This window comes from Triturus cristatus, chromosome 4_2, assembly GCF_964204655.1.
Source record: "Triturus cristatus chromosome 4_2, aTriCri1.1, whole genome shotgun sequence".
NCBI lineage: Eukaryota > Metazoa > Chordata > Amphibia > Caudata > Salamandridae > Triturus > Triturus cristatus.
Genome location: NC_140586.1, coordinates 905844858 through 905870005, shown reverse-complemented (window position 1 = coordinate 905870005; position 25148 = coordinate 905844858).

Here is a 25148-nt window from a genome sequence, read left to right as displayed (position 1 = left end):
TGAATGGGCTACCGAGGGAAGGATGATTATGGTAGGGCATTTTGCCAAGGGCAGTGTTCATTAAGTCCTGTGACCGAGGTCCGGAGAATATAGATCCAAAACAATTCTCTTTTGCTCCTAAGGCCTTTGATGTCGTTGTCTGTGGGATTATGGACTTTTTCTAAGATGTCTATTTTAACTCAGTATCAGAGCGTTGATAGTCCAGCCAATGTTGTACGAGAGGGTCCCCTCTTCGTTTATTTTTAATCGCTGATTTATGCTCACTGAAGCGGGTTCTAAACTCTCTACCCGTTTCACCCACATATCCCTTATTACAGTGGCACAGGATTAAGTAAATAACATTGGCAGATCTACAGTTGGTCATTTCTTTAAATTGGAATTTTTGCTTTCCCCAAAGTAATTCCGTTGACACCACGGCTGAACTGCAGGCATGGCAATTCCCACATTTGTGATTGCCCTTCACCGGAGTAGTGCCCATGATAGATCTCTGATTAAGAGGTTTAACATCCTCTAATTTGGTTTTAACCAGGATGTTATGTAGATTTTTATTTCTACGAAAAGCAAACAGAGGTCTGGGCAGCGGGCTAGATTGTTGTCCCGAATTAAGAATGTGCCATTGGGAACATATGACTTGACAAAGTTTGTTGTTCATGGTGGAATGTCTTGTGACACAAATGAGTTTGTTTTTCTCCTTAGTTGGTTTTTCTTGAAAAAGAGCATCCCTATTATAGTACTTCGCCCTTTTTGTAGGAGTCCCTCACAAGCCTGTGAGGGTATCCTCGATTGGTCAATTTATTGTGGAGTTCCTCCGCATGGGTCTCAAAGTTTCTGAGATTAGTACAATTTCTCCGCAGCCTTAAAAATTGGCTGAATGGAATACTATCTTTTTGGCTGTGAGGATGGAAACTTTGATATTGAAGTAGAGTATTCCTGGCCTTGGGTTTTGTGTTAAGGGATACCTCCATAATTCCTTCAACCACCTGAATCCAGATTTCCAAGAATTCAATCTTTTGTTTACTGGTGTTTGGGCTGAATTTGAGATTGAGATCACATAAATTCAGCCATAAAATAAATTCAACCAATTGTTCTTCCGGTCTGCTCCATATAGAAAAGATGATGTCAATGAAGCGATACCAATGTTGTACATTTTCAGCAAAAGGTGCAACCTCATTGAAAATAAAACGGGATTCAAACTGCCCCATATAGATATTAGCAACATTTGGGGCACAGGCTGCCCCCATGCTTACACCTAGGATTTGTTTAAAGATGGATTTATTGAATTCAAAATAATTGTCTTGAAGTACAATACTTAGACACTCAAGAATGAATAGTTTGTCATCAATGTTATTGTTAGATTCCAAAGAATATTTTACTGCTTCTAGGGCACCCTTTTGGGGGATGTTGGTATATAGTGCTTCCATATCCATGGATACCAAAATATCAGTGTGGCAGTTCAACGGAAGTCCTTCAATAGTACTGATAAGGTGGCCGGAATCTTTTTTGTATCCCCGAAGTCCACTGGCCATGGGTCTCAGAAACGTATCCACATACTTGGACAAAGGTTCTGTGATAGATCCTATAGTGGAGACTATAGGTCTAAAAGAAGGTTGTGGTACTTTTGTGTGTTTTCGGTACCCCTTACAGCATAGGGATGCTAAAGTATGGTCGGTTCAGGTAATCAAACTCATGTTGACAAATGGAGCCTCTATCAAGAGCTCCTTGAGTGATACATAAAATATCTTCTTTGATTCTTTTGCTAGGATATGAAGTGACCTTTAGATACTGTTCAGGAACACTAAGCATGTTTTCAATTTGTTGTTTATAATCAGAACTATTGAGTGCTACAATGTCCCCTCCTTTATCACAAGGTTTAATGGTAATGGCCTTGTTAGTTGAAAGGTTTTTAAGGGCCATGTATTCATCATAGTTAAGATTGTATGCAGGTTTGGGAACAAACTTCATCATGTCATTAATTTTGGATGTAACAATTCTTTCAAAAATGCCCACCTCAAGTCCAACTTCATCAAGCGTGGGGGTAAAAAGAGAGTCTGGACGAAGTCCTGACCTATTGGTAATCTGCGGTGGACAATGATTTTCAAAAAATGTGTTAAGTCGGATTTTCCTAAAGAATGACTGCAAATCCCATTGGAACTCAAATTTATTGAGTCCCGTACTAGGTAGAAAGGATAATCCACGTGATAATACATCAAGAGCCTGTTTGTCTATAGAAGTGCTAGATACATTGAAAATGGGTATTAAGTCACTTGGGGCGGAAGTATTAATTCCCGCCAGTATTGGTTTCTCCGAGTCTGTAAGAAATGTGGTTGGTTCTCTGGGTATGAATACTGATGTTCCTGGTGTTGGTATTGGCCTCTCGTTTGGTTCCTGAATCTTGTTCGTGGTGTGCCCTGTCTGTTCCCTAAAAACGATTTCCTCTGCTGAAATTTTCTTAGGGGGGTCTCCTATAGTTGGTTTTTCTAGATGAACCAGCTCCTACTTCACCCTCAGAGTCAGAAGACTCAGAAAAAGTGAGAATTTTCTTATTGGACCAATGTTGGTGGCCACTATGATAGGTCTGCTCCCTAGCGAGACTATAGTACTGGGTTCCCAGGTATGGATATATCTTTTCTTCAGAGAAATACCGTATATCCTTTCTCAATTTATCTGTCTTATTTTATTTGTAAATAGAAACTTTAGCAACTGTTTAAATTGAATATACTTTTTACATATTGTTTTCCTATATCATTGTCTTCATAAAATAAATTGAAATGAAATTTTTTCTGTGGCATTATGAGGTTTTTAACTATTTTTGGATGTACCACCTATTAAGAATTGAATAGGGGGAGGTTTGTTGTTTGATATTAGTTATTTCCCCTGCCCTCCTCTCCCTCCCATTTAATTATAAGGGGCCCTCTCAAGTTTAGCTATCTCGACATCTTGGAAATAGCCATGATGTCCTCTCTCTTCTGAAGTTCATCTCCAGATAGGGAAAACAATGCTGCCTTTCCCCCAAATTTAAAGACTCCCAATACTGGGAAATGTAGTCCAGTCCATAGGAATAAACATAAAGGGCGCACTTCCACAATGACTGCACAAGAACACACAAGTCCAGCTCACAGCATTCACTCAACGACAATCGGAGTATAACCCTATGCTTGCACCACCCTGCAAGGCCTCTTGAGCATTTCACAGTGACAAGTGAGCACGGGCAGGACATGAGGTGAGAACACGCTACGAGAACTCACAAACACCAAGGAACTCTTCAACAATGCCCTGGAGCATTGTGGCACGACCAGAAAGAACAAATAGACACATGAAGCTGTCGATGCGCAACTGTTCTTTTGACGGTCGAAGAGCCCTCCCCTCTTCCAAGTCGAGTTGCCCATGCCCAGGGGACACGATTGCTCCTGTCACATGCACACTGAGATCCCTCCACAAAAGCCCTTCTTCCTTATTAGGCCCAGAGGATGGGGTCCCCAGGGCCCATAGAAAGCTTGGGAAGGAGGCCTTGTCCCCCTCCCATTAAAAATGAATGCTGTCTTGGGGCATGGAGTCCACTGGCCTGTAAAAGGCTTGGAGAGGGAGACGAACATCCCCCTCCCCTTTATAAATTAGCGATCCCGGGGACTGGGGTCCCTGGAGCCTGTTTAAGGCTTGTGGAGGGAGGCAGTCTGCCCCCCTCCCCTTAATCATCGATGCACCCCTTAATATTTACATATCAGCCCTGGAGGATGGGTCCCCGGGGCCTATTCAAGTCTTGAGGGGGGCCCACATGCGCACCTCCCCTTATTAACATGTATGAGCCACCCCCAGTGCCCTGGCCCATTTAGTTTGTTTTTATATAGCACGCTTTTTAAAAAAAATTACAGAGGATCTACAGTAAATTTGCAGTAACATTTTAAAAAAATGTTTTATTTCCCAGAAGGGGGTCTCACTAAAACACCTCCACCGGGCCTAGAGGGACAAGATATCCCTACCCAGCCCCTTAAATGTTTTTTTTTTGCTTTGATTTAGGGCATGAGATTGAGTCTGAGTCCTAAGATGGCTGCTGCCACATTGCTGTTGATGTAGTGGCAGCCAATCAGATCTCATCTTGTGATCTGTCAGCTCCGCAGAACCTCTGCTGCTTGAAATATACATATTTTTTTACCCTTAATTAGTTAAAAACAACTGAATTAATATCCCAAATCAAAAAAAGCACTCTTTCTAGATCAAGATTTAGCTTTCTGCCAAATTTGGTGTAAATCAGTTTGTGCAGAAGCGCAGCCCAGTCCATGGAAAATGCATGTGGATCCCCCTTTTTTCTTGGCCCCCCACTTGATGTAGCACCCCAATACTTTCCATGAAGGATCTAGTAAAAAAAGAGAGACTTTTTGGAAAGTATTGTAGAGAATAGTCAAATGGTGTTAAAGTTATTAGACATACTGAGACTCACCACAATTCAAACCAATGCACTTTGGCATTCTAACTCAGTGAGGTATATTAACCCGCTGAGTGACAGTGAAGCAAATATCTCCACTGTTGACAACAGCAATAGGAATGTATCTCACTATCAGTCTGTCTCTCTGAGATGGATGGATGGATGGATGGATGATGAGCATGAATGGATGGAAACATAGATGGGTGGAAGGACGGACAGATGGATGGACAAACTGCCAACTGCTCCTTATATCGTAGCTTTGATTTTAAATATTCAAATCGAGGAGGGATTACAGCCCCTCCTCGGCCCTCTCCCGCAGGGCTTCAAGTGCTCTTGGCCTCTCATGCCATTTCTGCTGGCACCAACTGTAGAGCTTGATGCCAAGGACTGGCACAACGTGAGTCACTGCACAGATCTGCTGAAGGCGAGGCTTCTGCGGGCTCAATTATCCACTTCATAAAAGATCTTTAATAGGTGCTGATTGCAGATGGTGTTCCATTAATTTAAGAACATTCTGCTCTGATAGAGGGGTGGGGGCATGGTTGAGAGGCATGCCCCTTGAGGAGAAAGAGCCTGTCACAAACCCACCCTGACCCTTCAAGCAGCATAGGGGCGCAGAGCCTGTCGCCAACCCACCCTGACCCTGCCTGCAGGCCAGGTCACTTCCCCGCTGCCGCACAGCTCCACCTGAGCGTCTGCGCCTCCTTTGCTGCTGCTGCCACTCCGCCGTGAGTTCGCCCCCGCTGTCTGCCTTGCCCCGCTGGTCTAGTCTCCCTGCATAACTTGCTTCCTGTATTTTGTGCCTTTATTTTCTATTGTTGCGCCTCTGCAGGGTTCCGTTGCCCCCGCTTCGGCCCGTTCCCCTCCTCCCCCTCTCCTCTTCTGTTTATCCCCTCTGCCCATTCCCCGCCGCTGCTCCCCTGTGGCCCCGCCCCCCTCGATACCCATTCGCTGCCCCGCTCCCGCCTCCCAGCTGCTCCTCCCTCCCTCCCCGCCTTGAATGGCGGCCGCTGCGCGACCGCGCAGCGGGCACGCCGCTGGCACACCTGAGGCACGCCAGAGGCAAGCCCGTCTGTGCCCGTCCGCACCTGGACCGTGCCTAGCGCCAGAACCCCTCGCCTCCGCGAACGCCACAACACCAGACTCCACTATGACACCAGCACCTTCCACGCACTCAACGCCGGCCGAAACCGCACCTGCCTCCAGGCTGCCCCGAAACGGACCCACGGACCATTCTCCTGCCGCACCTGCAGCTTTACCTGCGACAGAACCACCAAACCCACGAGGACTGGACCCAACCACCTCTGCTGCATACTCCTCAACACCAGCTCCGCACTCGAACACGCCATCGAGCTCTGGGATGTGCTCGACACCTCCGCCCCAGATGTCGCCTTCCTGACCGAGACCTCGTGGAACGACTCCTCGACACCCAACATCGCCATAGCCATCCCGGAAGGCTACAAGATCACCCGCAGGGATCGCGCCAACGGAATTGGAGGAGGAATAGCCATCATCCACAAGTCCACCTTCAAGGTCACCACCCACGCAGACGACACCCTCAACACCGTCGAACACCTGCACTTCCGGATCCACACAGACCCCAACACCACCCTCAGAGGAACACTCGTCTACAGACACCCCGGACCCCGGGCTCAGTTCTGCGACTCCATCGCAGACCTTGCCAGCACCCACGCACTCGCATCCACGGACTACATCCTCCTCGGGGACCTGAACCTCCACCTCGAGAACAACAACGACGTCAACTCTGCCACCCTGATCAACAACCTCGCCAACCTCGGCCTCAGACAACTCGTCACGGCAACCACCCACGCCGCCGGCCACACTCTGGCCCCGTCTTCTCCACGGGCAACCACGTCACCTTCGACCACACCACCGAACTCCACTGGACTGACCACCGCTGCATCCATTTCACCTTCAAGAAACCAACCACGCACCACCACACCCAATAGCTGCCTCGCCGCAGCTGGAGCAAAGTCACCGTAGACCAGCTGATCAACACCCTCGCCCAGAACCCACCCACCGACCCCACCAGCCCAGACGCCGCAGCCCGCAACCTCAGACAGTGGATTGACGACTGCGCCAACACCCTTGCACATTCAAGAAACCCTCCGACAGCCACGCCAGCAAGAGAGCCGCCTGGTTCACCGACAAACTCCAGACCTCCAAATGCGCATGCCGGAAACTGGAGAAGATATGGGTCCACGAGCACACACCGGACAACCACGCAGCCCACAAGGACGCCATCCGCCGACATCACCACCTCATCAGACTAGCCAAGAGATCCTCCTTCAAAGACCGCCTGGATAACAACGCTCACGACAGCAAGAAGCTCTTCAGCATCGTAAAGGATCTCTCCAACCCCAGCGCCAGCACCAACAACATCCCGCCTTCACAAGAACTGTGCAACTCACTAGCCATCTACTTCCACCGCAAGATCACTGACATCCACGACAGCTTCAACACCACGACCGCCCCTACGACGCCAGACTCCACCTCCCCTGTGAACACCACCAGCACCAACTGCCTGACCTCCTGGACCAACGTCAGCGACAACGAAACACGCAAGGTCATGAACTCCATCCACTCAGGATCCCCGTCAGACCCGTGCCCACACCACGTATTCAACAAAGCAGACGCAGCCATCGCACCCCAACTACGGAAGGTCATCAACATCTCCTTCAATACAGCGACATTCCCGGAAGACTGCAAGCACGCCGAAATCAACGCCCTCGTCAAGAAGCCCAAGGCGGACCCCAAGGACCTCAAGAACTTCCGGCCCATCTCCCTGCTCCCGTTCCCAGCAAAGGTCATCGAGAAAATCGTCATCATGCAACTGGCCGGCCACCTCGAAGACAACAACATCTTGGAGTCCGGATTCAGACAAAACCACAGCACAGAGACAGCCCTCATCGCCACCACAGACGACATCAGGCACAACTAGTCAAAGGCGAAAGATCAGCTCTCAACCTCCTGGACCTGTCAGCCGCCTTCGACATGGTCTGCCATCGCGCCCTAAAGACACGCCTCCAAGAAGCCGGAATCCAAGAGAAGGCCCTTGACTGGACCACGCCCTTCCTCTCCAGCAGAACCCAGAGCGTCCGCCTCCCACCCTTCCGATCCGAAGCCACCGACATCATCTGCGGCGTCCCCCAGGGCTCACCCCGCAGCCCGACGCTGCTCAATGTATACATGGCCCCCCTCGCACGAGTGGCCCGCCTCCACGACCTCAACATCATCTCCTACGCCGACGATACCCAGCTCATCCTCTCCCTCACCAAGGACCCACGCACCGCCAAAACCAACCTCCACGAGGGAATGAAGGCCGTCGCCGACTGGATGAGGAGCAGCCGTCTGAAACTGAACTCGGACAAGACGGAGGCCCTCATCCTCAGACCCACCCCCTCAGCCTGGGACGACTCCTGGTGGCCGACCACACTGGGAACAGCACCGACACCCACCGACCATGCACGCAACCTAGGATTCATCCTCAACTCCTCCCTTTCCATGTCCAAACAGGTCAACGCCGTCTCCTCCTCCTGCTACAACACCCTCCGCATGCTCCACAGGATCTACAAGTGGTCCCCGACCGAAACAAGCAGAACGGTGACACAGGCCCTCGTCAGCAGCAGACTGGACTACGGCAACACACTCTATGCAGGAATCCCAGCCACACTCCTACAAAGACTACAACGCATCCAAAACGCCTCCGCCCGACTGATCGTCAAAGTCCCCCGCCACAGCCACATCACTCCCCACCTGAGAAACCTACACTGGCTCCCAGTCGACAAGAGGATCACCTTCAAGCTTCTCACCCACGCACACAAAGCACTCCACAATGCCGGACCAGCATACCTGAACCGCAGACTCAGCTTCTACACCCCCACCCGCCAGCTCCGCTCCGCCAACCTCGCCCTCGCCGCTGTCCCCCGCATCCAACGAACAACCTCGGGCGGCAGATCCTTCTCCTACCTCGCCGCCAAGACCTGGAACACCCTCCCTACCCACCTGCGGCAGACCCAAGACCTACTCGCTTTCAGAAGACTCCTCAAGACCTGGCTATTCAAGCAGTAGCTGCCCCCTTCCCTACCCCCCCAGAGCCTTGAGACCCTCACAGGTAAGTATCGCACTTTACAAGTACTCTGATTGACCCTGCTCCTTCAAGCAGCAGAGGGGTGCACAGCCTGCCACAAACCCACCCTGCTCCTTCAAGCAGCAGAGGGGTGCAGGGTCTGTCCCAAACCCACCCAGTTCCTTCGAGCAGTACAGGGAGTGCAGAGCCTGTCACAAACCCAACCTGTCAATTCAAGCAGCGGAGGGGTGCAGAACCTGTCGCAAATCCGCCCTGTCCCTTCAAACAACACAGAGGTGCAGGCAGAGCCTGTCACAAACCCACCCTGTCCCTTCAAGCAGCAGAGGGGTGCAGAGCCTGTCGCCAACCCACCCTGTCCATATGTGCAGCAGAGGAGTGCAGAGCCTGCCACAAACCCAACCTGCCCTTTTGCAGCAGAGCGTGTCACAAACCCACCCTGTCCCTTCAAACATCAGAGCGGTGCAGAGTTTGTCACAATCCCACCCTGTCCCTGTGAGCAGCAGAGAAATACAGAGCCTGCCACAAACCCACCCTGTCCCTTCAAACATCAGAACGGTGCAGACCCTGTCACAAACCCACGCTGTCCCTACAAACAGCAGAGGAGTGCAGAGCCTGCCACAAACCCACGCTGTCCCTTCAAGCAGCAGAGGGGTGCAGACCCTGTCACAAACCCACCCTGTCCCTGTGAGCAGCAGAGAAATACAGAGCCTGCCACAAACCCACCCTGTCCCTTCAAGCAGCAGAGGGGTGCAGAGCCTGCCACACACCATCCTGTCCCTTCGAGCAGCAGAGGGGTGCAGAGCCTGTCACAATCCCACCCTGTCCCTTCGAGCAGCAGAGGGGTGCAGAGCCTGCCACACACCATCCTGTCCCTTCGAGCAGCAGAGGGGTGCAGAGCCTGTCACAATCCCACCCTGTCCCTTCGAGCAGCAGAGGGATGCAGAGCCTGTCACAAACCCACCCTGTCCCTTCAAACATCAGAGGGATACAGAGCCTGTCACAAACCTAGCCTGTCCCTTCGAGCAGCAGAACGGTGCAGACCCTGTCACAAACCCACCCTGTCCCTTCAAACATCAGAGGGATACAGAGCCTGTCACAAACCTAGCCTGTCCCTTCGAGCAGCAGAGGGATGCAGAGCCTGTCACAAACCCACCCTGTCCCTTCAAACATCAGAGGGGTGCAGAGCCTGTCACAAACCCACCCTGGCCCTTCGAGCAGCAGAGCGATGCAGAGCCTGCCACAAACCCACCCTGTCCCTTCGAGCAGCATAGGAGTGCAGACAGCGCATGCCACAGACCGCCCCCATCCTTTCGAGCAGAAGACCTGTGCAGAGTGTGTCACAAATGTATCCTGTTGCTTCATAAGAGAAGGGTATAGCAAGCCACAATCTGGTCTGCAGGTAACCTGCCTTAGAAGAGAGGTATTGAGCATGCCACAATCTGGTTTGTAAGTAACCTGCTCTATAAGAGAGGTATAATGCATGCAATAATCTGGTCTGGGGGTAACCTGCTTTATTAGGAAGGTATACAGCACACCACAAATCTGGTCTGTAAATAACTTACTTTATAAGAGAGGCATACAGCCTGCCACGATCTGCTCAGTAAGTGACCTGTTTTATAAGAGAGGGACACAGCATGCACAAATCTTGTCTGTAGGAAATCTCCTTTATAAGAGAGGTATAGCTCATGCCACAATCTGGTCTGTAGGTAACTTGCTTCATAAGAGAGGCATACACCATGCAACAAGCCTGGTCGTTAAGTAACTTGCTTTATAACAGAGGTGTACGGCATGCCACATTCTGGTCTGTAGGTAACCTACTTTATAAGAGAGGTGTACAGCATGCCACAATCTGGTCAGTAGGTAACCTGCTTTATAGGAGAGGCATACAGCATGCCACAATCTGATCTGTAGGTAACCTGCTTTATAGATGAGGCAGACAGCATGCCACAATCTGATCTGTAGGTAACCTGCTTTATAGATGAGGCAGACAGCATGCCACAATCTGGTCTCTAGGTAACCTGATTTATAGGAGAGGCATACAGCATGCCACAATCTGGTCTGTAGGTAACCTGCTTTATAGGAGAGGCACACAGTATGCCACAATCTGGTCTGTAGGTAACCTGCTTTATAGATGAGGCATACAGCATGCCACAATCTGGTCTCTAGGTAACCTGCGTAATAGGAGAGGCATACAGCATGCCACAATCTGGTCAGTAGGTAACCTGCTTTATAGGAGAGGCATACAGCATGCCACAATCTGGTCTGTAGGTAACCTGCTTTATAGATGAGGCATACAGCATGCCACAATCTGGTCTCTAGGTAACCTGCTTTATAGGAGAGGCATACAGCATGCCACAATCTGGTCAGTAGGTAACCTGCTTTATAGGAGAGGCACACAGTATGCCACAATCTGGTCAGTAGGTAACCTGCTTTATAGGAGAGGCATACAGCATGCCACAATCTGATCTGTAGGTAACCTGCTTTATAGATGAGGCAGACAGCATGCCACAATCTGGTCTCTAGGTAACCTGCTTTATAGGAGAGGCATACAGCATGCCACAATCTGATCTGTAGGTAACCTGCTTTATAGATGAGGCAGACAGCATGCCACAATCTGGTCTCTAGGTAACCTGCTTTATAGGAGAGGCATACAGCATGCCACAATCTGGTCAGTAGGTAACCTGCTTTATAGGAGAGGCACACAGTATGCCACAATCTGGTCTGTAGGTAACCTGCTTTATAGGAGAGGCATACAGCATGCCACAATCTGGTCTGTAGGTAACCTGCTTTATAGATGAGGCATACAGCATGCCACAATCTGGTCTCTAGGTAACCTGCTTTATAGGAGAGGCATACAGCATGCCACAATCTGGTCAGTAGGTAACCTGCTTTATAGGAGAGGCATACAGCATGCCACAATCTGGTCTGTAGGTAACCTGCTTTATAGATGAGGCATACAGCATGCCACAATCTGGTCTCTAGGTAACCTGCTTTATAGGAGAGGCATACAGCATGCCACAATCTGGTCAGTAGGTAACCTGCTTTATAGGAGAGGCACACAGTATGCCACAATCTGGTCTGTAGGTAACCTGCTTTATAGGAGAGGCATACAGCATGCCACAATCTGATCTGTAGGTAACCTGCTTTATAGATGAGGCAGACAGCATGCCACAATCTGATCTGTAGGTAACCTGCTTTATAGATGAGGCAGACAGCATGCACAATCTGGTCTCTAGGTAACCTGATTTATAGGAGAGGCATACAGCATGCCACAATCTGGTCTGTAGGTAACCTGCTTTATAGGAGAGGCACACAGTATGACACAATCTGGTCTGTAGGTAACCTGCTTTATAGGAGAGGCATACAGCATACCACAATCTGGTCTGTAAGTAACCTGCTTTATAGATGAGGCAGACAGCATGCCACAATCTGGTCTCTAGGTAACCTGCTTTATAAGAGAGGCATACAGCATGCCACAATCTGGTCTGTAGGTAACCTGCTTTATAGGAGAGGCACACAGTATGCCACAATCTGGTCTGTAGGTAACCTGCTTTATAGATGAGGCATACAGCATGCCACAATCTGGTCTCTAGGTAACCTGCTTTATAGGAGAGGCATACAGCATGCCACAATCTGGTCAGTAGGTAACCTGCTTTATAGGAGAGGCATACAGCATGCCACAATCTGGTCTGTAGGTAACCTGCTTTATAGATGAGGCATACAGCATGCCACAATCTGGTCTCTAGGTAACCTGCTTTATAGGAGAGGCATACAGCATGCCACAATCTGGTCAGTAGGTAACCTGCTTTATAGGAGAGGCATACAGCATGCCACAATCTGGTCTGTAGGTAACCTGCTTTATAAGAGAGGCATACAGCATGCCACAATCTGGTCAGTAGGTAACCTGCTTTATAGGAGAGGCATACAGCATGCCACAACCTGGTCTGTAGGTAACCTGCTTTATAGGTGAGGCATACAGCATGCCACAATCTGGTCTGTAGGTAACCTGCTTTATAGGAGAAGCATACAGCATGCCACAATCTGGTCTGTAGGTAACCTGCTTTATAGGAGAGGCATACAACATGCCACAATCTGGTCAGTAGGTAACCTGCTTTATAGGAGAGGCATACAGCATGCCACAATCTGGTCCGTAGGTAACCTGCTTTATAGGTGAGGCATACAGCATGCCACAATCTGGTCTGTAGGCAACCTGCTTTATAGGAGAAGCATACAGCATGCCACAATCTGGTCTGTAGGTAACCTGCTTTATAGGAGAGGCATACAGCATGCCACAATCTGGTCTGGAGGTAACCTGCTTTATTGGTGAGGCATACAGCATGCCACAATCTGGTCTGTAGGTAACCTGCTTTATAGATGAGGCATACAACATGCCACAATCTGGTCAGTAGGTAACCTGCTTTATAGGAGAGGCATACAGCATGCCACAATCTGGTCTGTAGGTAACCTGCTTTATAGGTGAGGCATACAGCATGCAACAATCTGGTCTGTAGGTAACCTGCTTTATAGGAGAGGCATACAGCATGCCACAATCTGGTCAGTAGGTAACCTGCTTTATAAGAGAGGCATACAGCATGCCACAATCTGATCTGTAGGTAACCTGCTTTATAGGAGAGGCAAACAGCATGCCATAATCTGGTCAGTAGGCAACCTGCTTTATAGGCGAGGCATACAGCATGCCACAATCTGGTCAGTAAGTAACCTGCTTTATAGGAGAGGCATACAGCATGCCACAATCTGATCTGTAGGTAACCTGCTTTATAGATGAGGCATACAGCATGCCACAATCTGGTCTGTAGGTAGCCTGCTTTATAGGAGAGGCATACAGCATGCCACAATCTGGTCAGTAAGTAACCTGCTTTATAGGAGAGGCATACAGCATGCCACAATCTGGTCTGTAGGTAACCTGCTTTATAGGAGAGGCATACAGCATGTCACAATCTGGTCTGTAAGTAACCTGATTTATAGGAGAGGCATACAGCATGCCACAATCTGGTCAGTAGGTAACCTGCTTTATAGGAGAGGCATACAACATGCCACAATCTGGTCTGTAGGTAACCTGCTTTATAGGAGAGGCATACAGCATGCCACAATCTGGTCAGTAAGTAACCTGCTTTATAGGAGAGGCATACAGCATGCCACAATCTGGTCTGTAGGTAACCTGCTTTATAGGAGAGGCAAACAGCATGTCACAATCTGGTCTGGAGGTAACCTGCTTTATAGGAGAGGCATACAGCATGCCACAATCTGGTCTGTAGTTAACCGGCTTTATAGGAGAGGCATACAGCATGCCACAATCTGGTCTGTAGGTAACCTGCTTTATAGGAGAGGCATACAGCAGGCCACAATCTGGTCTGTAGATAACCTGCTTTATAAGAGAGGCATACTGCATGCGACAATCTGGTCTGTAGGTAACCTGTGTAATAAGAGAGGTATACAGCACACCACAGGTCTGGTCTGTAAGTAACTTGCTTTATAAGAGAGGTGCACAAAATACCACACGTCTGGTCTGTAAGTAACTTGCTTTATAAGAGAGGTATAGAGCATGCCACATTATGGTCTTTAGGTCACCTGCTTTATGAGAGGTATGCAAAACACCACAAGTCTGTAAGTAACTTGCTTTATAAGAGAGGTTTGCAAAACACCACAAGTCTGCTCTGTAAGTAACTTGCTTTATGAGATAAGTGTAACACATGCAATAATCTGATTTGTAGGTCACTTGCTTTATAAGAGAGGTATACAGCACACCACAAGTCTGGACTGTAAGTAACTTGCTTTATAAGAGAGGTGTAGGTCATGCCACAATCTGGTCGAAAAGTAACTTGCTTTGTAAGAGGCGTGGGGCCTGCAGCAATCTAGTCAACAACTAACTTGTTTATAAGAGAGTTAAAGAGCACACCACCAGTGTGGTCTGTGAATACCTTGCTTTACAAGGGATGGGTAGAATAGGGCATAATCTGGTCTGTACAGCAATTACTTCAAATCCAACATGTAACAATCTTTATGAGAGAAGTGCATAGCGTTTCACGAGTCTGGTCTGTAACCGCTTCCTAAGAAAGGTGCACAGCATGTCCTAAGGCGGGTCTGTATCCCCCTCCTAAGAGAGGTATAGAGCATGCCCTAAGGTGGGTCTGTATCCCCCTTCTAACTGAGGTACGGAGCATGCCCTCAGCTTTGTCTGTAGCACCATCCTAAGAGAGGTATTGAGCATGCCCTGAGTTCAGCCTGTAACACCCTCCTAAGAGAGGTACTGACCATACCCTGAGTCTGGTTTGTAACCCCAGCCTAAGAGAGGTATAGAGCATGCCTTGAGTCCAGTTTGTAACCTCCCTCCTCAAAGAGGTACAGACCATGCCCCGAGTCTGGTCTGTAGGCCCCTCATAGGAGAGGTACAGAGTATGCCATGAGTACAGTATGTAACCTCCCGCCTAAAGGATGTCCAGAGCATGCCCTGAGTCTGGTCTGTAAGGCCCTACTAAGGGAGGTACAGAGCATGCCATGAGTCCGGCCTGTAACCCCCTCCTAAGAGAGGTACTGACCATAACCTGAGTCCGGCCTGTAACACCCTCCTAAGAGAGGTACTGACCATAACCTGAGTCCGGCCTGTAACACCATCCTAAGAGAGGTACTGACCATACCCTGAGTCTGGTTTGTAACCCCAGCCTAAGAGAGGTATAGCGCATGCCTTGAGTCCAGTATGTAACCTCCCGCCTAAAGGATGTCCAGAGCATGCCCTGAGTCTAGTCTGTAAGGCCCTCCTAAGAGAGGTACAGAGTATGCCATGAGTCCGGCCTGTAACCCCCTCCTAAGAGAGGTACTGACCATAACCTGAGTCCGGCCTGTAACGCCATCTAAGAGAGGTACAGAGCATGCCCCGAGTCCGGCCTGTAACCCCCTCCTAAGAGAGGTACTGACCATAACCTGAGTCCGGCCTGTAACACCATCCTAAGAGAGGTACAGAGCATGCCCTAAGTTCCATCTGTAACCTCCCCCCTGAAAGAGGTACAGAGCATGCCCTGAGTTTGGTCTGTAACACCCTCCTAAGATAGGTACTGACCATACCCTGAGTCTGGTTTGTAACCCCAGCCTAAGAGAGGTATAGAGCATGCCTTGAGTCCAGTATGTAACCTCCCTCCTCAAAGAGGTACAGACCATGCCCCGAGTCTGGTCTGTAAGCCCCTACTAAGAGAGGTACAGAGTATGCCATGAGTACGGTCTGTAACCCCCTCCTAAGAGAGGTACTGACCATAACTTGAGTCCAGCCTGTAACACCATCCTAAGAGAGTTACAGAGCATGCCCTAAGTTCCGTCTGTAACCTCCCCCCTGAAAGAGGTACAGAGCATGCCCTGAGTCTGGTCTGTAACCCCCTCCTAAGAGAGGTACAGAGCATGCCATGAGTCCAGTATGTAACCTCCCGCCTAAAGGAGGTCCAGAGCATGCCCTGAGTCTGGTCTGTAAGGCCCTCCTAAGAGAGGTACAGAGTATGCCATGAGTCCGGCCTGTAACCCCCTCCTAAGAGAGGTACTGACCATAACCTGAGTCCGGCCTGTAACGCCATGTAAGAGAGGTACAGAGCATGCCCCGAGTCCGGCCTGTAACCCCCTCCTAAGAGAGGTACTGACCATAACCTGAGTCCGGCCTGTAACACCATCCTAAGAGAGGTACAGAGCATGCCCTAAGTTCCATCTGTAACCTCCCCCCTGAAAGAGGTACAGAGCATGCCCTGAGTCTGGTCTGTAACACCCTCCTAAGATAGGTACTGACCATACCCTGAGTCTGGTTTGTAACCCCAGCCTAAGAGAGGTATAAAGCATGCCTTGAGTCCAGTATGTAACCTCCCTCCTCAAAGAGGTACAGACCATGCCCCGAGTCTGGTCTGTAAGCCCCTCCTAAGAGAGGTACAGAGTATGCCATGAGTATGGTCTGTAACCCCCTCCTAAGAGAGGTACTGACCATAACTTGAGTTCGGCCTGTAACACCATCCTGAGAGAGTTACAGAGCATGCCCTAAGTTCCGTCTGTAACCTCCCCCCTGAAAGATGTACCAGGCATGCCCTGAGTCTGGTCTGTAACCCCCTCCTAAGAGAGGTACAGAGCATGCCATGAGTCCAGTATGTAACCTCCCGCCTAAAGGAGGTCCAGAGCATGCCCTGAGTCTGGTCTGTAAGGCCCTCCTAAGAGAGGTACAGAGTATGCCATGAGTCCGGCCTGTAACCCCCTCCTAAGAGAGGTACTGACCATAACCTGAGTCCGGCCTGTAACGCCATCCTAAGAGAGGTACAGAGCATGCCCCGAGTCCGCCCTGTAACCCCCTCCTAAGAGAGGTACTGACCATAACCTGAGTCCGGCCTGTAACACCATCCTAAGAGAGGTACAGAGCATGCCTTAAGTTCCGTCTGTAACCTCCCCCCTGAAAGAGGTCCAGAGCATGCCCTGAGTCTGGTCTGTAAGGCCCTCCTAAGAAAGGTACAGAGTATGCCATGAGTCTGCTCTGTAACCTCATTCTAAGTGAGGTATGAAGCATACCCTAAGTTCCGTCTGTCCTAAGAGAGGCATGGGGCCCGCCCTGAGTCTGGTCTGTAACCACCCTCCTAAGTGAGGTACAAAGCATGCCCTGAGACTGGTCGGTAGCCACAGTCCTAAGAAAAGTACGGAGCATGCCCTGAGTCCTGTCTGTAACCCCCTTCTAAGAGAGATACAGACCATGCCCTGAGTCCAGTCTCTAATCTCCTGTGTAAGAAGTGGACAGAGTGGGTCATGAATCCAGTCTGTAACCTGAAGTAGAAGAGAGGTACAGAGCATGTAACAAGGCCGGTCTGTAATCTGCAAATGTAATTGAGGTATAAAGCATGCCACAGTCCCATCTGCACACGGAAGCTGAAGGGGTATACAGCGAGTCTCTCAAGTCTAGTCTGTAACCCCAGGTGCCTATCATGCAAAACATCTAGCATGGATTCTGCATTATGAGAGGTACAAAATATGTCCCAAGTTCCGTCTGTGATCATAAGTGGAACAGCGGTACAGATGAGTTTGCCAGAAGAATGCTTAGAATTTGGCCAGTCAGTGATTCATTTGTTTAAAAAAAATGAGTGCTGGTGCCCAAAGTTTTGCTCAGAAGCTGGCAGTCAGCTGTCGGAGAGCCAAATGCTTATTAACCCTGGGTGGTGAGCTCCGCTCTGTTTGCTGAGTGTCCCGCACTCTGCGCAGAGCACACGGAGTTCCCAAAAACCCAGCTCCACGGTGCAGAGTTTATTTCCTCACTCGCGCTCTTGAAAGTCAAGATGCCGATTGCGAGCGAAGAAAATACACCTCCCAGCGAGATTTTTCCTTGCTCGTGCTCACCAAGGTCTAGTTGGCGCACGCGAGTGAATAAAATCAACCTCCTGGAGAGATTTCTCAGTGTGAGTGGTCATTGCAGGTCGCAACCACCGGTGTTGAGAAACCTTCAGTTTGTGTAGAGAAGGCTACCGCAGAAAGGAAGCTGCGCCCTCTTGCTCTGCGCATGGTTGCATTCGTGATGTGCAGGACAAACACCCAGTGCTCAAAATCACTGCGAACGGCGTGACCCTAATGCACTCCATCGCCCGTGGAACTCTGCGTAGAGCGGCAGAGTCTTTTTTGTCACTTTGCGGAGTTCTGCTATGCGGAACTCTGTGAACTCCACCCAGACTTAATACGTATGCGCATCCTAGATTCCACCTCATGTCTCTTTCATCCAACAACTGACATTCCCACCCCTTACTCTCACACATTCACGTTCTTTTTGATGCCTGCTTTCCCTTCTGTGATTTTTTGCTATTTTTCTCTTTCTCCTCTTTGTGTTTTTCTCTTTCTTGCTCTGGGTCAAAGTTTGATGAGAAAAATAAGTGCTGGTCCCCAAAATTAAGTGCTGCGCTGGCAGGCCCACTTGCAGCCACTGACTCGGTTCAAGCACTGGGTGAGACAAGAAATTCACTGGTACTGTAAGGGACTTTCCACGTGCCGAGCCAGTACCACTTTTGGCATTTAAATCATGCATTGAAGCTGGAGCATGCGCTGCTCATGGACAGGAAGAGGATGAACGATGAAAGATGGAGATTGCTGGTGAGGAGGGGTCAGCTGTATCCAGGTCTTCATTCCAGCTCTTGGCAAGTAATTGACCCCATCCCTCTGAAAAGGAAATGCTGCATCTTATCTTTGGAGAAAATGTTGCCCCTGTAATTCCGCATCTGCTTGTCATGCAGCTGATTTCAAGGAAATGTATCTGACTCCAAAGGCTGGGCCCAAGGAAACCTTTGCAATCACCCTGTAGGAGAGTAGGATCTGCTTCACTTGGGTACCCCCACTTTTTGCTGGTGTTTCATTGTTTTTCGACCTTAGTCTGATTGTGGCCCTGCTAATCAGGGCCACAGCCTACCTGCTTCCTCTCTAAAATGGTTTGCATGTACATTAGGTACATGTCTAATTGGATTCTGGAGAGCCTTATAAGCCCCTAGTATATGGTATACTATGTACCTAGGGCATAGGTACCTCAGAGGCCTACCAGGGGCTGAAGCATGTATTATACCACCCCTGGGAAGCTCTCCAAAATGGCACCACAGGCCTGCTACTGCAGCCTGGGTAAGGGTGTGCTTGCACCCCTTACAGTGGTATAGGCTACCTATATCCACATATATAGACAGACACATATAAACCTATAAGTCACTTCTATGGCAGGCCTTAACAATCCTGAAGGCAGAGTGCTTGGTTTTGTGTGAGAGGGTGCCCAAGCATGAGCTGAGCCCCTCTGCAGCTTTCGGAAATCCTTCCTTACGGCTGTTCTGTGATACAGCCATACCATATACTCTTATGTGCATTATAACCTCGCGGTAAATGCTAACTTTGGAATGGCTGCATCAAAACATGTCGCGTTTGGTGTCAAACGCTTTGGAATACTAACCCCCCCCCGCCAGTTCTGGCGGCGGGGGCAGCATTCCACCCTTCTAGAGGGAGAGACATGTTCACACTGGTCAAACCCGGTAGGACTTTCCTGAGCCCTGGCATCACAAAATGGATGCCTCTGCCATAGACACGGGTCTGGCCTCCTGCTGCTGACCGAAACTCCGGCAGGGGAGGCCTGGACAATAGGTTTCCTGTCGAAGGGAGGTGTAACCACCTCCCCAGACAGGCAGACGTGTATTGGGGCTGGGCGGGAGCACTCTCTGGTGCTTTGAAGTCCTGCACTGGGGGGAACACTTGGTGTCCCTGTGCATAGTCCAGTTCAAATCGGTTGCAAGGGCTTCCTGCCCCTGCTCTGGCGTGAAACTGGACAAAGGAAATGGGTGTAACCACCCCTCTTTCCAAGCCCACCCATAGGTGGGGCCTTAGAGTTAGTCCATCCCCTAAACTTACTATGAGTATAGGAATCCAGTCCCTAGGACTTTGGATTACCCTGGACGAAACTCTGCAACATATATCCTGGACCTTTGACTTTCTGTCACGACTAGAAGATGGAAGAAATCTCCCTTGGGGTCAAGGAGTGACTCCCCTACTTGGCAGGCACCAAAGAAGCAACTGACCGGTCTGCATCGCTGAAGCTCCCGCCGGACGCCGAAGTCTTTGCATCACCAGAGGTAGATTTCCAGACATCCCCAGGCTACCCTGAGTCCACAGCAAAACTGAGGCCTGTGGCTCTCGTGGGTGACATGGAACCGTGACTCCTGGACACCGTGATATTTTGCAGCAACACTATCTTCCTGGTCCTCCTTGAAGTTGTGCTTTGGGCTCTGACTAACCCCAGTCTTGAGCACCTTCTGCACCGAAGATTGCTGGCCTCCACTCCACGAGTGACCCGTGGGCCAGTTTCAAGTGTGACCGCTCGAGGCTCCTTCGCGATCACTAGCCCATTGGCTAGCAGGTCCCCACGAAGGCAACTCCTCTTCTGCTTGGGCTTTCCTGGTTGCTCCAGACGTGCCCTGACTTACCCTCGCTGGGTGAGTCCTTCAGACCTTGCTGGTCTGCACCGCAGTCCTTTCTCTGAATTCCTGTGACTTGCCGTTGCCAAGGCTTGTTGGGTCCAATCTGGTCACCCACACCGCAGAACTCGACAGACTTTGTGGGACAGCTCGAATCCGGCTCGTGGATTCATCGACACCTCCTGGACCTCGTGGCTGAAGAGTCAAGACACCTATCAACTCACCTGAAGCACCCGACATCTGTGGGCATTGGTGCATCCTGCCCTCGGTCACTGGCTAGTGACCCACACTCTGTCCCCTCTGCTTTCAGGTTCCTTACATCCCAGATCCAGGCTTGGATCTCTTCTGACACTTCTCCTCCTCACGGCAGCAGCAGTTCTTTGCAGGCTTCCATTGCAATCAACGACGCGACCCGACACCAAAAGACACCTACGCACCCGGCTTCCCTGGGTGAGGTAACTCGAGTACTCCGGTGCTCCCGTGGGTGCTAGCCCTAGAACTTCTTATGTCCAAAAGGGTTTGGTCCTGACTTGATTAGAAGTGTCCCTAATCTTTACATTTCCAACCGCGACATTGCCCATAGAAGATAACAGGCAGTTTCCTGCCGCTAAAGCAGCGATCATTTTAATGCTGTTCTTGATAATATGCCCCTAGTTTCTTTAGAAATGGGCAAGCTGACCATTTAAAAGGGACAGCCTGTGCATGAGCTGGGCCATGAAACTGACAAATAAATCATGCAACAAAATGTGCAAATTCACTTCACAATTGAAACAAAATTTAGTAAAAAGGCAGAAACGTTTCACCATCGTATTTCAGATTATACCAGTGCATTCCCAGGCCTTTACCAAATGTGATAGAGTAAATTTAGTGTGAACTTAGAAACATTCATGCCCAGCCAAACCTTGACAACTATGCTAAGAATGAACAAAGAGGCAAGTCAATTGACAGAAACACCCTATATATGGCCTAGATTCATATTGCACATGGAGCAACATTATAGTGTATTAGATCAAGCAGAAGAGAAAGATTTGCCTAGGACAACACAATTTGGTCAAGTGGGAAAGCCGGGATTGATCCCAGGTTTTCTCCTTACAAGTTGGGTAATTCTGCCACTAGATGGGCTTCACTTTATTTCTTCTGTTTTACATCAAGGGGTAATGACTTTTGTTTTATTCATGAAGCATGAGATTAGAGCTTGGGTGGCAGGCAGAAGCCACGTCCGAGTCATTCTCCATGTGCAACTTGTATGTGGCCTAGATTCTTATTATTAATTGAACAACATTATAGTCCACTAAATTAAACACAAAAGAGAGATTTGCCTAGAATCACAAAATCTTGTCAAGTTTAGAAGCCTGATTTAACTCCAGGATTTCTGCTTTCACATTGTTCAGTTCAGCCACTTGAAGGACATCTCTTTATTTCTCATGTTTTACATCAAAGGTTAATGCTTTATTCTTAATTCTTGGTGATGAGGATGGAGCATGGGTGGCAGGTAGAAGCACAAAGCACGTCAATTGTCATGGGCACCCAATACATGTCCTAGATTCTTATTACAGACGGAACAACATTATAGTCAATTAAATCACTCAAACAAATTGTCTGCTTACCACTCATAGCTAAGCTCCAGTTCAGTTTTCACTTATTGCTGAAAGGTTGTGGATATGCACAGAACGATGTATGTATGTTGCACTTGTCAGTTTCAACTGATCATTTCACTTTTTTTTTTTAACAACACTTTTTATTGATCAAGAAAGCAAGGGCTGCAGGCCCCTGTAAACCCAGGGGATCTGCCACATAGTAAATAGCAACAACTCTTGACATTTTTGCCATATAGAGGAACAATGGAGAGCTATTCATACATCATCTATCAAGAAAACCCCCCTACCCCCCCAACACCCAACCCCCTCCCCCGGACCACACCACCGCCAGACACCACCAGAACCATCTTTATACAATTAGAGCTCAGCACCACGCTTGACATTCAAATAGGCCCCAAGTCTCCATCCGCAGGAACCGGTGCAAGGAAAATGCCCCTATAATCAGCCCACCGCTTCCAGATCTTGAAGTGTTTCCGAGGACACCCACGCACCCTAAAGATCGGCAAATCCAGGCCCATATTGAAATCTAAACCTCGTTTCCAAACATTGAAAGAGGGAGCCGCCGGGGCCTTGCACGCCCGAGCCAGATCCCGCTTGACTGTCGTTAGGCCCAGAAGCAGCAGGTGACGCTTATAAATATTACCCCCAATATCTACCATAACATGGAGCAACACCTATCTGGGGTCTACAGGGAGATCCCAGCCCAACACTTCTGATAAGCACCCTAACACTCTCCCTCAAAACCGGTGCACCGTAGGGCAGTATCAGACCGTGTGCACCAAAGACCCCACCTCCCGCCCACACCTAAGGCAGTCCGGGGAGGCTACAAGACCCGCCCGCCATAGCCGCTGTCGCGTGTAATAAGTCCTGTGCAGATACCGAAATTGGACGAGACGCAGGTGGATCGCTATACTAGCCTCACAGGGGGAGGCCAGTGCCTCCCTCCAATCTGCCTCGTCCAATGGCCCAACGTCCGTCTCCCACCGCTCACGCAGACCCTGCAGTGACGGAGCATTATGAATCACCATAGACCGATATATTTTAGAAACTTTCTTCTCTTGGAGATCCCCCATGAACACCTGAGCCTCAAGGGGACTGAATTCAGGGATGGATTGAAGACCCTCCAGTCTGGGGGCGAGGGCATGGCGCAGTTGGAGGTATTTAAAGAACTGCGTCCGTGGCATTTGATACTCATGCTGTAAGTCCTCAAAGGATTTCATCACACAGCCCTGAACCACCGATCCCAATGTGGAGATACCAATTCTGTCCCAGTCCCTAAAACCAGAGAGGGTCGCCAACGGAGGGAGCAGCCCGTTCTGCCACAACGGGGTTTCCCTGGTAAGCCTACCCCACCAGCCAATATGACATAGAGCCCGGCGCCACACCCAAAACACCACTTGAGTGACCGGTGGCAATGCTTCCCGCAGCGCAATCGCGTAAAGCAGGGTATGTACCGTATGTGGGTCCATGAGTCGCCTCTCCACTGCATATGCCGGGTCCCCCCTATCTCCATACCACCATTCGTTTAGGACCAATAAAAGGGGGGCCTAATAATAGGATAAGATATCGGAGGCGGCCAGTCCCCCGTCGTACACTGACAAAAAGCAGACCCTCAGCGATACCCTGGCCAGACCCCTTTCCCACAAAAATTGACTCAGCACCGCATTAACCTTCCGAAACCAATGGAGAGGAATCTCATAAGGGTGGTTTTGGAGCTGGTAAAGAAGTCGAGGTAGCTCCACCATCTTAAAGATGGCATAGCGGCCACAGATAGTGAGAGGCTTACGCGCCCAGAGCTTAACATCTCGACATACTTTCTCCCATACCGGCACCAGGTTGCGCTCCCAGGCGACCGTCGGTACGTCGGTCAGAAAGACCCCCAGATATTGCAGCCCCCCGGCCGCAACCCACAGTGACGCTGTCCACTCACCCTGTACGTCCCGACCGCCCAGCACCCAAAGGGTGGATTTTCTCGGGTTCATGTATAGCCCGGACGTCTCCCCAAAGACCTGCATCATGCGGAGCAGCTGCGATCCTGTTCTACCGAGATCCGACAGGAAGAACAACACGTCATCGGCATATAGGGCATTGCGGTCCGAGAGGCCATGTTCCCACTCAAACCCTGTGTATTGCGCATCCATACGGACCCAAGAGGCCAGTGGTTCCATGGCCAAGGCAAATAGGTAAGGCGACAGGGGGCAGCCCTGTCGCGTCCCCCGATTCACCGGGAATCTTGCCGAGGTCGCCCCTGCCACCCGAACCGAGGCTGTAAGATCGGTATACAGAAGTGTTAAATAGGACAAGAAGCGGGGCCCCAGGTTCAGCCGTTGCAGCAAGGCAAAGAGATAGCGCTAACTAAGAGAGTCAAAAGCTCTATCCATGTTGGCCAAAAGGAGAGCTGCCCGAGCCTCACGCCGCTGGACCGCAGAAATCGCCACATGTGCACGCCGGATGTTATGACGCGTTGCCCTATGGGGCATAAACCCGGCTTGGTCCGGGTGGACCAGGGTATTAATATAAGGCAAGAGTCGGTTGGCCAGAGCCTTGGCCAGAATCTTCGCCTCCACATTCAGAAGGGAAATCGGTCGATAAGAGGCATGTTGTTCAGGAGGGCGACCCGGCTTGTGGAATACGACAATCTCTGCATGCCGCCAGATCATTTCACTTTTGATCAGTACCACAGATTGATGCACACGTATTTTCCAACTTGTAGAAAGTGCATGCTCATTTCTTCTCCAACCCATGCTGCACCTGTCCATTTTTTCCTTCAAAACAGTGCTGATTTGCATAATCCAGATTATGCAAAAATTAAGTTTTCCATAATCCAGGTTTGCTGCAGAAGTTTCCATATCTGTCATACCACAACCAAAACTGATTTCCAAACATTTGAAATTATGAGCTTTATTTATCAGTTACAGTCACTAAATGCTGAAGAGCTGTTTTCCTTAAAAGGAAGATATGCTGTTTTTTATAGTTCTGGAATTTTGAGAGTGTAGGACATGGCAGTGTTAAAGTTGCCAGGTTGTTAACCCGTCTGGGTATGGCTGATCTTGTTCTTTGGCCTTCTC